This window comes from Arvicola amphibius, chromosome 11 (assembly GCF_903992535.2).
Source record: "Arvicola amphibius chromosome 11, mArvAmp1.2, whole genome shotgun sequence".
Taxonomy (NCBI): domain Eukaryota; kingdom Metazoa; phylum Chordata; class Mammalia; order Rodentia; family Cricetidae; genus Arvicola; species Arvicola amphibius.
In genome coordinates this window covers 116,804,640-116,817,529 of record NC_052057.2, presented here as the reverse complement: position 1 = coordinate 116,817,529, position 12,890 = coordinate 116,804,640, and the positions used below count along the sequence as shown (strand labels likewise).

Genomic DNA, 12,890 nt, shown 5'->3' with positions numbered 1-12,890 from the left:
GCAGGAAGAACAACTTATTTTCATTTAAGTACGACAGGTTGTGATACAGAAGGGAAATCCCTTTGAGTACATCAGTAGCTATGACAACGGACAGATGAATCCAAACTAGGGTGATAGTTCTCCAGGGCTGTGTATAAGCCCACATCACAGGTCCAGATCACTCCTGACTTTTATTTACATAGTTTCCAGACATGATGAAATGATCATATAGGCACTTGCAAATGAGGTGAGCTGAAAAACTATTTTTATAATTGGTGTCTTTGATAAGCTAAAAGCCTGGATGTCAAGCGTAATTCTCTGACTTCCTTCAGGCCTTCATTAAAACCAGGAGCTTGGTAATGGGAAGTCACTGTCAAAGATTGGATTCCTAAGATGGTCAGTGTGGTTTGAACCCTAACCATAATGCCTGAAGAATAGAGTCTGAGCATCTGTGACTGATTAGTAGGCCAGTGACGTACTCCACCTGTTACCAGCTCAGAGTTCTCTTTTGTGCTTGAAGTTTTGTTAGTGAACTCTGTTTGTAATTCCAAAAATAATAGTTGGCAGGGCTGGAAATGAACTGCAGGAGTTGAGAGGGGTGATTACTGCTTGCTCCATCTAGAAAGAGTGTATGAGGGGATGACAGTTTGTGATTAAACCTTAAGTGAACAGGCTTTGGATAGATAATTCCAATAATAAAGAATGAAATATGTCAGAACTGAAGAGACATCTAAATAAAAAAAAATAGCAGCCCACTCCATTTCTGCTCTTCATGAAAGTTCTTTTCTCTCTGATACCAAGCTAAAATGTCCCTTCAATCTACCCACTTAGATCAGACCTGGCATAAGGGGTCAGGTAAGCGCTCAGAACTACCCACATCATCACCTTCAACTGTGCAAACCTGATGCTCGTGGATCTTTGTGATCTCTGGGTGGAAATGGTAGCTCTTGGTCTCTTAGCGTTATTGTTTTCTTTTAAGAAACAGCCTATTTTAGAGATACCATGGTCTTAGAAACTTAGGTAAATTTAAATGAAGTTTATTTTGCTTGTGGCTTAGATTTCAGTCTAACGTATTCACCAGACAACTTACTTAAGTCAGAAATATACCTTTGTCTTATGAAGAAATATTGATTTAAGGAGAACATGGAACAAAAACTATGTGTTTAGGTGATTTCAAATGGTAGTATAAACGTATCGAGCGGCAAGCTGGAAATGGTCACTGGAGACCAGTGAATCTGAGCTCGGATAAGCTTTCTTAACAAGAGGAAAGCAAGAAATACAACTACGGCTGAGAGTCCGAGCCCTACAGAAACTCTATATACAAAAGGTGGAGGGGGAGAATTAAAGAAACAATGAAAGGTGGAAAGATTAAGACAGGGTGGCTTAATAAAAAGAAGAAAAGGGTCACATGAAGGAAAATCTGTATTTCTGTATCATTGACCCCGAATTCGCATGGCCTACCCACTCCCTGAGGCCATAGTTCCTTATCTATGTGATTTGCCTTGAATAATGACATGTAGACAGACCAAAAAAAAAAAATGCCAGTTTTTAGCCTTGTTTTTCAAGGACCTGACATGCCATTTTGTTCTCTTTCCCTTTTACTAATGTGCCGGTCAAACCATATGTACTACAGCTAGAATGATGGATTGAGGATCAGACCCACAGGACCCTGAAACTCTGCTGCCTGTCAGGTCTCAACCTTGCCTAGATAAACTCCCCACGAGTAGAGGAACAGGACGAATCAATTGTTTCTAAACTACTTGGTGTTGGTATAGTTTGCTATGCATCAATAACTGTCCAAGGCAAGAGGGTGGTTTTGAAAGCCAGGACAACAGCAAGGTTCAGGAGAACAGGGAAGGAAAGGGACCAACATGTTCACAGTAGGTCTTCTTTTTGTTTAGTTGTTGGCTTGATTGATTTAATGAGACTGAGTTCTGCTACGAATCCCAGAATAGCCTCAAATTCCCAATCTGACTCTGTGTCTCCCAAGGGTTGGGAAGATAGGTGTGAACCACCATTTCAAGCCACAGAGTACATTCTGAGGGGGCATCGAGAGAGCACTGTAGTCACTGGTTGAAGATAGGAACTGGTAATTATGGAGCTATTTAATAAATTAACTCTTCTCTACCCGACTCTGCTTCTTAAGTAAGAGCTATATCTCCCTCGTGGTATATTCACTCGGGTCCATTTGTAGCAAAGACCAGAATTTAAAGCAGGCATCAGAGGGAAGAACGATGCTGCACATGTGAGAGGACCCAGGAGTAAAGTAAAAGGATTGTGGGCTGGGTTTCCCTTCCAAATGTTTAGGAGCTTCACTTTTGTAGATGACGTGGTGGGCGGGGACATGCAGATGAGCAGATGTTGGGAGGCTTCACTGGAACTGGGGAGGGGCCTCGCCGCGGCTTCTCTTAGCTGGAAATACACCCTCCGTTCCCTGAATTCTTGGCTTTCTCCTAGTAATTTCCCTTTCCTTGTCCCTTTTTTGTAATATACTTTACTTGTGAAAGACTCTTAGCTGTTTGGAATGTAAAGAAGCCACCAAACTAAATAATTTATGTAGATAATGTACCCTGAAGGATTTGGAGGATCACTGTCCACTCCATAAATACTGGCTGAGCACGGAGAGCCCTTTCTAAAGAGCAGAGCAAGGAGAAGAGTCCCCGCACAGTGGAGAACTCTGGGGCCACAGCTTGAACCAGAGGACCAAGGTCAGTATCACCAGAGAGAAATCACAGAGGGTTTTGCTCTTGCTATGATGATAAAAAACGGTGATTTATTTCTAGAACTGTCCACCCCCACATCATACTGCCAGACCAGTAACGAGGAAAGCACCAAACACATGTCACCTGAAGGACAGGCTATGAAACAGACGACCACTCTTTCTCACGACTGTGAAGTATGTCAAAACCCAAGGATATTCTGAGCAACTGTCACAGTCAAAAGGACGCTGATGTAACATGACCGCCAAATGTAGCACGGCTTCTTGAGTGAGATCCTGAGACAGAGAGACATGATCAGCACCGACGCCATCTGAATGATGTGTGGAACAGCAAATAGCAGTGGCTTAATCTGGCTTCTTACTTGGGACAATACTGCAGACTAAGGCGTTAATCCCCAAGCCAGTTGCACACAGCACACAGAGCAACTCTCTGTGGCTCCCTCAACATAATTTCTAAATCTAAAATTGTTACCAATACAATGATCTTTAATTAAACAAGCTTTCTGGTGCTTGGCGCCCGTCACCACAAGCCTTCATGCTCTAATAAGGTTTCTAGACAAACCAAAATGGCCATTAAAAATTCAACTTAAGGAAAATGGTGTTTTGTTAGAACAAATGCCATTTTCAGAGTGTCTTTGCCAGATGAACTGGTGTAGAAATGGGTTGTTTAACTCTAATAACCCAGATGAAAGAGATTATCTCTCGCCTGCAATCACAATTAGATCAGACTATTTTAGTATGTGTTTCGGAATGAAATAACAGATGAAAATTGTTATTTACATGTCATCCATCCCTTTCATAATTTGCATAGCTTTTGTGCTGTCAGAGTTTAGTGTGACATTTTTAACCTCACACGAAAGCACTGTGAGCTGGAAATTGCCATTGAAATGTAAGGAATTATCCTAAAAAGGGAACGCTTTGAAATTTCCCCATAAGGATTTTAATTAACTGGGCCTTAGCAGCAGGTTTTTAATGGTACTTCATCATCATACTGAGACCGCCTAGTGACTATGAATACGGCTCCTCTTAAGGTTCTCGTGTTGTGTTTATAGTTTTATTGTTGCTTCACGCCGCCACTTTAGGCTTACAGTTTACTGCAAGTGAGACACAAAACAGTGTAAAGTAGCGGTTACCAATTAGAAGAGGTCTAGCTTGCAAGAACCAACTCGTTTGCCTTGACTTTGCATGAGAGATTCTAAGACTTCAGTCCAAGGCTTGACCCCTATAAGAAAAGGAGGTCATGTGTAAGCAGATGACCGTGCAGAGGCATGGTGAGATTGCAAATAATCCTTGTTCTCAGGAGCAATGCGAGAGAGCTTCTTGGTCAGCTCCACAGCCACAGTGTATATCCCTGCAGTAATTTTTCTGTTGTAGCAAGATGTCATTAATATTTGGAATTAAAGCTCTCATGTAAATTCTGATAATTACTAAACAATATGACTTTATGTCCATATATATATGTGTGTATATATATATATATACACACACACATATATACATATACATATATACACACATATATATACATATATACATACACACACACACACACACACACACACACACACACACACATATATATGAAGGTTTTCCTTAAGAATTTTCAAGGTCATGGCCGGGCGTTGGTGGCGCACGCCTTTAATCCCAGCACTCGGGAGGCAGAGGCAGGTGGATCTCTGTGAGTTCGAGACCAGCCTGGTCTACAAGAGCTAGTTCCAGGACAGGCTCCAAAGCCACAGAGAAACCCTGTCTCGAAAAACCAAAAAAAAAAAAAAAAAAAAAAAAAAAAAAGAATTTTCAAGGTCACAATAAGCCATGTCAGGCATGGTTCTCATCCAGGTACCTGTGCCTTACTCACAGATTGAGAAATATTTATATATGCACTCTTCTGTATTTTACCATTCCATTTGAGACTGCCTTCAAGCTAACTACTATCTTAACTGACAGCGAGGGCTCGGACAACCAGGGGAAGGCATACTTAGTGGATCCCTTCTCCTTTGCACCCTGGGCAAACAAGAGCCCTATTTGAGATGATGGTAAATTGGACTGTACCCTAGGGAGGGGCCTCTACCACTTCCCACGTACACAGACACCCACAGAGAACGATGCTCATCAGGAGGCACCTTCTCGATTCTCCAGGTGGAAGCTTCTTTTTCTGTAAATAACTTTGCAAGGAGAAGACGGGAAATAGGTATTTTTAAATGGGGAAAGCATCTGTGCTGCATGAGGTCTAGGGCTACCCTTCCTGGTCACCCTGCTTTCGTGGCAGCAGAACAATGGGAAGTAGGCAAAACTCGAGTTTATTGAGTTCAAGGGAACCTGCTCCTTCCTCTTTTAGGCCCAAGAATCTTTGAAAAATGGTCTGGAATTCGGGTGACAGTCTCCTTGGTAGGTTCTAACAATTCCTATGTGATCTGGCAGCGTCGTTGCTCTATGTGTTATTGGCGTCCTAGGCCTATTAATCCTTACTCTTCAATGTGGCAATGGAAAGTAACAATGTTTGAGTTCTAAAAATATTAATGTCGAGAATATTACTAACAAAAACAATGTGACTTCCCTAGAGCATGGCTAACATGAACACAATTTTAATCTTAACTTTACTCTCTTAAAGTTTAGCTAGAAACTCAAACTTCCTAAACAAGAAAAGAGAACAGGATCCTAGATTCTGCCCACAATCAGATAGGATTATCTTCTCAAAAGAATAATTAAAGGAAGGGAAGAGGTGAAAGAGGGGCATACCAAGGAAATAAAGAAAACTTTACAAACATTTATCATTTTTTTTAGTTTCATACTGTTTTGTAAATATAGAAAACTTTGGAATTTTGTTACCATAAGGATAAGATTCCTTGCAATACCAGAACAAATTGCTCCTTGATATGATTAATCACAGTATGAGAAATCTGGCCTTCAGAGCCATAGTCTCAGGTGGGATAAAGTCTTGAATACTATGTAACATCTTATAGAACACAATGCCAAGACACAGAATGTAGCGTTGTAGAAAAGAGGCAGGTTAGTGTTTTATCTACTGTCAGTATGACAGCAATCTTGCCACAGCCGAACCACTGTTTTCTGAAGACAGTACAATCAAACCTGATAACAGGGCCCTGGTTTTAAAACAGTGCAGACAGAAGAGGTAATACAGGTATTATGAAGATGGAAAGGAAAATGGGAGGGGCTCTCATTGTGGAGGAGGGAGTGTTGTCCCAATGAGAGGATGGTGTGGTAAATGACATTAAGGATATTTAAAATGTCCATAGGGAAACATTTTACAAGCTTATGCAAAAACATATATACCTATCAAAACTCCTAGTCCTAGGCATAGGAAGCTCTTGAATTGTTGGTCAATTTTGGGGAAGGTGTCCAAGAGATTCCCACAACAACATTAGGCCATTGTTGTTATCCTTGTTGCTTCCCAGGGGTTGGAGGTAAAGCCTTGTTGCTGAAGATACTGCATACTCTGGACACAGAACTCGGAGGACTCAAACTGTAATTGATCTAGAAGCCTCCTCCATGAAGACTAGCTCCCATGGTATTGGAAGGGTCTGTGCAAGCTGCCAAGAGGGGAAAACAATTGAGATTTCTATCCCTCTGTAAAGCCTGGGAATGTCAACAATGACCAGCTTGGCAAGATATCCCTAATCACATAGTAGTGGAACTATTATCCTTAGGGAAGCCAAAAGATGTCTAATTGGACTTAAGGCCCACTAGACATGAGGGAATGTATAGCAGATACCCTAAGCCTTGACAACTATCTGTGGCTGAAGGGTCACAGATCTGGAGGAGAACTTACCACTACTGTTTTCGTAAACCAACAATATTCCTAGATGGATTCTAAATGCTTAACCTTATACTCACAGATGTTACATCTCTTTCTATTAAAAAATGCTGCCGGCCTGATCTTGGGCAGGTGTTATGCAGGCAACCTTAGCTGCTGTGAGGTCATGAATGCAACGATCCTGTGGCTCTCATCCCTCAGGAAAAAAGCTTTCTTTGTAGCAGACACAGACTACTAGAGAGAGCCATGACTGGAGAAAACACAGATAATGAGGTTTGCTGTGACTTGAAGGGTGTCCTAAGCCCGGATTAGTGAAGCACTCAGATCTCATCAGAGCAGTTTCTTTGTGCGGTGGATGGAAGTTAACACAGAAAGTCCTAACAGGTCAAAGGGCAAGGAATCAGTAACTGTGAGGTGCTTAGTCAGATATGAAACATCTACATCACACCCTCCCCAAAGCCCAAGGACCACAGAGGAAAAGGAGGTGAAAAAATTATACAAGCCAGGGGTCACGGAGAACCAGAGCAAACAGTGTCTTGTGGCTATGGCAGGACCATTTCACCCTTCAGCTCACAGCCCCTGCGGGTGCCTGCACAGAACCTGCACATGAGCAAGCTGGTCAACGGTGTAGAATGGAGTGGGAAGGGTTCATGAGCTCCCCACGGCTATTTGATGGTTTCTGGGGGAGAGTCAGTTTTTTTAAAGAGTGTGTCTGGCCCCACACTCAGAAGAATACAAACAACATTAATTGGAGTTTATAGGCCATTGAATTTAACAAAGACATGAAGTTGGAAGGTGGAGAGATAGTGGTGTATGTGGGAGGAGTTAAGGGGAGGTTCTGAGAATGAATATGAGATAAAATATATGTAGTGTGTATGAACTTTTAAAAATAATAAAAATATGTCAATGCAGATAATAAATGACCATAGGGTACTACACCCTAAATGAAGAGATACAGGCAATCCATGGCTGTTGAAAGGAGAATCAGTCTTCCCTGGCCACAAACCCCATGATGGATTATCTAATCCATATCTCTAAACATATGTTCTTATGACCAACATTAAATAAGCTCAGTAGGTTTTTTTAAAAAAAAAATTTATTGACCTAAAATAGATTAAAAAAATAAAGACTACTTGATGGAGGATTCTCATTGGCTAATAAACAAACTGCCTTGGCCAGCCCTTAGGTGGGTGGAGTAGACAGAACAGGAAGAAGGAAGTGAGGTAAATGGCTCAGTCAGATGCCACGCCTCTCCGAAGTTAGGCAGACTGCCCTGCCTCTCCTCAGAGAGAGATGCGATGAAGCCAGCCGCCAGGTCAGACATGCTGAATCTTTCCTGGTAAGGCAACACTTTGTGGTGTTACACAGATTATTAGATATGGGTTAAAGCAAGAGATGTGAGAATTAGACAATAAGAGGCTGAAAATAATGGGCCAGGCAGTATTTAAAAGAATACAATTTGTGTGTTGTTATTTCGGGTTTAAAGCTAGCCGGTGGCCGAGAGCAGGGCGGCAGGAAGCCGCCTGCAGCTCCTCACTACAACTACTTCAATGGAAGTGAGCATTCTATCCATTACTGAACAAGGATGGGAAATTAATTTCATGCTTGTCTATTTTGGTAACTTCCTTGGCTGAGGAGAATGAGAAAAGTAAGAATTAGGAAGATTGTCAAGAATGCAAATGAGCATTTAATATAGTTAAATAAGCACTGTTTTTAGTTCTTCTGTTCTGGCCTCTGTGTCTCCAACTAGAGCTTCTCAAACCAAGGCTTTCCTACATTCCTTACCCAAAAAGCACATGGCCGTTTTCCAAGTTCCCCAGCCTTCCTGTACAGTGACTGAGTAATTTCCCAGCTCGCTCGTCCTCCCCGCTTGTCCTCCCTCCCTGCTCTCTCTCACACATGGCACCTTTAGGTTGTTCCTTATGCACTAATAGTCTACAAAACTGTGCTGAGCATTAGACACACAGCTAGCATCATACCCAACAGGTCAGGGGCACAGGCATCGCCATTTCCCCCTTATGTGGGCACTGGTGGAATTCAGTGAGCATTTATAGATCTTGTACTGCGTTGATGGCAATGTGACAGTCACCCCTTGCAATGGATATTCTTTTCCTGAGTGGATCTGACTCAGAACTGTAACAACTCTTTCATGTTAAGAGCCTTGTGTGTGAAGGCAAGTGAGGAAAACATCTCTCTGTTGGTACCACAGAGCTTTGAACGATTCGACACGTTGAGCCTCTTCCCTCCTGGTGATGCTCTGAAGTCACTAGGAATCAGAAAATAGCTTCTCAAAGTAACCAGTTCTGAAAATACTGCACGCTAGAAAGATGACTTATAGTGTCATGGAAGACATACCAGGAATGAGACAAGAGTATACTGTATCTCACATTTTAATTCGTTCAGGAAAAAAAATGACTACTAAAAACAAAACCTCCAAAACTTTGTCCTTTGTAAAGAGATTCTGTAAGAATCACGAGATCTCAAAAGCAAGGGAAACTCAAGTTCTAAATTAGCTCTGTAACTGAAAATCCAAGCCCTCCATCCTGTGAGTAACTTCCACCATAAGGATAAGGAGAGACTGAACTTAGAAATTCTGCCATCTGATGGCAGTTTACACAATTAGTTTATCATCTCTCCCTTTAAAACTTATAGCCTTGGGGCTGGAAGTTAGAAGCACTCACAGCTCTTTCTGAGGATCCAGGTTCAGTTCCCAGCACCCGTAACAGGTGGCTTACAACTTCCTGGAACTACGCTTCTGAGAGATCCAAAAACCTGTTTGGCCTCCGCAGGCAATTGCACACACGTGGTGTGTACACATAAATAAAACTCATTTTACTGACGAGAAAGGAGTGATGTCACACTCCTTTCATCCCAGCAGTCAGGAGACAGAGGCAGACAAATCTCTGTGAGTTTGAGGCCAGCCTGGTGTACAGAGCGAGTTCCAGAACAGCAAGGTCTACAAAAGAAACCCCATCTCAAAAACAAACAAACAAACAAACAATAGTCTGATCTTCTTAATCACAAGCCATGGGATCAGCAGCAATCACTTAAATTCATGAGAGACAACAAGGAGAAGCCATGGTGCATTATTTACGTCATGGAGCTAACTACACAATCTTCATTTATGCAAATGAGATTTGTGTGTAAGTTGCTGTATTCTGGCTGCTGTCACTCTTCAATGACGGCATCTTCTTCAAGACACCTCAACTGGATCTTAACAGCTGAAGGAGTCAAGGCGGGTGTGACCTTTACAGTGCTCACACTCAGAGAGATGCTGGTCTCTGAGCACACTGTGTCATAGTGAAGATGTCAGAACACAAGTCTGATGGGAAGAGTTAGATCATCTCTACTGCTAAATGTTTCAGAGATAACAACTGTCACCCATGGCTTAGTTATCCTCTGAAACCTGAAGGTTTGTGCTTTCATAGCCCGGAGAAAAATGTTCCTGAAACCTCCATCTCTTAGAAAATGGAAGCTCTTTTTAATTGGAAAAAACAGTAAATGGGTAGAACCCAGAGTGCTGTGACTGAGAGCTAATTGGCAGTCACAGACATAGAGGATCTGCCTGTTTACATTAAGGTAGAGATACGGAAATCTTAGCTTTATCATGAAAAGGAACTGTAGGGACCCACGACACCCAACTGAACCAAGCAGGTTATGAAGAGTAAGAATGGCAGTTTGATTTTTTTTTTAGATTTACACGTATTTGTTTGTTGGTTTATTTTATTGTGTGAGAGAGGACTGCATGTGTGGAGGAAGTCACCAGATGTCTTGAAGGATTCAGTTTTCTTTTCCTATTCATCTTCTACCATATGGATTCTCTACACTGTCTCATAAGCCAGTGAGTTGGGAGTTCTTGTGATACTACTTCCTGTTCCTCAGAACACAGTCTTGCCATTTCACCTTACCTAACTGTCAGAGAGAGAAACTTTGATATCAAAATTCTAACATGAAATAATAGACATAGGGCAAAACAACTCATTTATCAACAACAGAAAGTAAGCAATAAAAATAAAGGAGAGGTCAGTGATTTTTATTTTAGGTGTGGGATCAGTTTATTTTGTCCCATCACGTAGCTTTCCCCATGGAAGCTTTGATGCCTCTCTGGAGAATTGTTCTCGGAGTGGTTAAAGACAACATCAGTTTCTTTCATTTAATTACACCACAGATTATCTCTTGGCAATTCTCTAAGCAATTAGAGCCAGCAGTTATTATTTATTGCTGCCACTACATAGATGTTGTAAAGCATCAGCAACATTTATCTTCAAAATTGATCCCAAATATTCCACACTCTGAATAGCCAAACGGAATTTGGGAAATGCATTGCGTAGTTATATAAATACACATACATCTTTTAAATTCTCACAGAAAGAGAAAGTGCATCTTTCGGCTTGGAATTTCGCCATAGAAGGAATCGGGTGCGTAGACTTAACAAAATCATAGAGAATGATAACTGGAAAGCACTCAAAAATAGACCCTACTTTAGAAAACCTACTTTAGTAGTTTAGTGTCCAAAGAAGAAAATGGTTGATGTTCTGCCTCTGGAAAACCCGATCTCGAATTTTCTTTTCTACTTTAATCCTTGAATGCTAAACTTGATGAGTTGCTGCCTGTTTCCTTTCTGTTAATCAAACCACAGGAATGATTTTTCCTAGTTCTGTTCACACAGCACCTTCCCAGGAGGGAGCCCTAGACCTTTCTGTCTCCTCTTTCGCATTCAGGAGACATTGATCGCACTTACCCCTGTTTAATCCTGCTTAATTCTCTGCACCCTGAGACAATATATGCATCCTGTAAGCAACTGCTGACCGCAGAAATCTCAAGCCCTGGAGAAGTGCAGAGGGACTGAGGATCATGACTAAGACTGCTTCTTACAGAATAGATTTGCAATTTAAAGAGAATGAGGCAGTTGAAAATTTGTGATCACGGTGACCCTTCAAAGGAGCTAGACTCACTCCTCCCAGCAACTGTGAGCACAGAGAGACAGGGCATCGATGGCTTTCACAACACTGAAGAACGCCACCAGCCTTTGCTTGCCTGAGGCCAGTAATGAATAATAACCTTCGAGGTGCAGCCAGTCCAGAAAGATCCCATATGTTAGCAAACTGTTATCTTAGATAGCACAATGAAGTCCATTTCCAGATACGCTCAGTGAAACTGAGAACAGTTCATTGCCCAGTTGGAGCAGAGATCATACCCCTGGGTCCCGTATGCCTGAGACTCAGAGGAAAACTCAGGGAAGAAATGGTAACTGAAAGAAGAGGCTGAACAATGCATGGAGCAAAGACCATTTCCCCCCTTTTCTTCCTACCCGGATAGGACATTCTTCTTCTGTTAGTGGAACTGACCCATCACATCTTAAGCCTTGAGCAACGTCCACTTTCCTCAGGAGACTTTCCCATGTGGGAATTCACAATCTATTCACCAGAAACCCCACCCTGAGACTCCTCTCTTTCTCACTCTAGCCTGCGAACTCTGACTTCAAGCCCAGTTTTTATGAAGAATTCTGAAAAGCCATTTACTGAGAATCTTCGACTGTAGATAGCTACCCATAGCTCTTCTCCCTTGCTCCATCATTAGAGCCCTCACCAAGTTCTTTGCAATCCTTTCTCACCATGCCGTCACCATACTGCTGCAGACAAACCCTCCCTTGTCCTTGCTGCTTTCAGGGTCGAATTCTATTGTAATCACCTCGACCCCTACTGCTGTAGTCTCCCACAGGCTTCTTTTTTCTGCCATGCTTACCAAGTGTCTGGTGAATAATTTTTCTGTTTTGAATACAATATATGAATATCAAGTAAACAAGTCACTGGCACAAGCCATGTAAATAAATATTCCTAAATGGGAAACTTGGCCTGAGGCAGAAAAGTTCTCTTCCTAGTGGATAACATCAAGGCATCCCTCATAGGCTGGGAACAGTAGAGACTGGATTTTCTGTCTGCCATGCTTATCCCTCAAATTTTTTCTCAGGGACTGACACCAGGGACGACTTGCTGCATCTGTTTGGGCTAACGGGTCTTGTCTTGTTCCAAGGTCACCAGTTAAATTAATCTCTGGGACAGGAAAAGATTAAGTCTCTGTGAGGCTCAGAGAATATACTTTGAGTAATTTGATTTCCTACAGTAGCCTGGGATTATACGGGTGAAATAAAGGCCTGGTCACACAGGCCATGCCTTTCCTTTACCCTTCCACACTCACTGAACAGACACACTCACGTCTCCCAATCTGCGAGTCTCCCAATCCCAACTCACTTGTCATCATTAGAAACCAGAATAAGTTTCTTAAAGAAACTCAGACAAAACATTTAGTATCCAAGAAAAGAGCCACAGATTTTTCAAGAGTCATTGGAAGAGCTTTTGTGTTCAACACTAGAAGCCTTGGAGAGACGATACATATCCTTGTTATTTCCACCTAATA

General features: G+C 41.9%; 1 protein-coding gene across 1 annotated transcript in view; it reads right to left on the bottom strand.

The window, feature by feature from the left end:
• The window catches only part of Clvs1 (clavesin 1), a 131,993-nt gene that overhangs the window by 77,642 nt on the left and 41,461 nt on the right, over nucleotides 1-12,890 (bottom strand). The window lies entirely within an intron of this gene.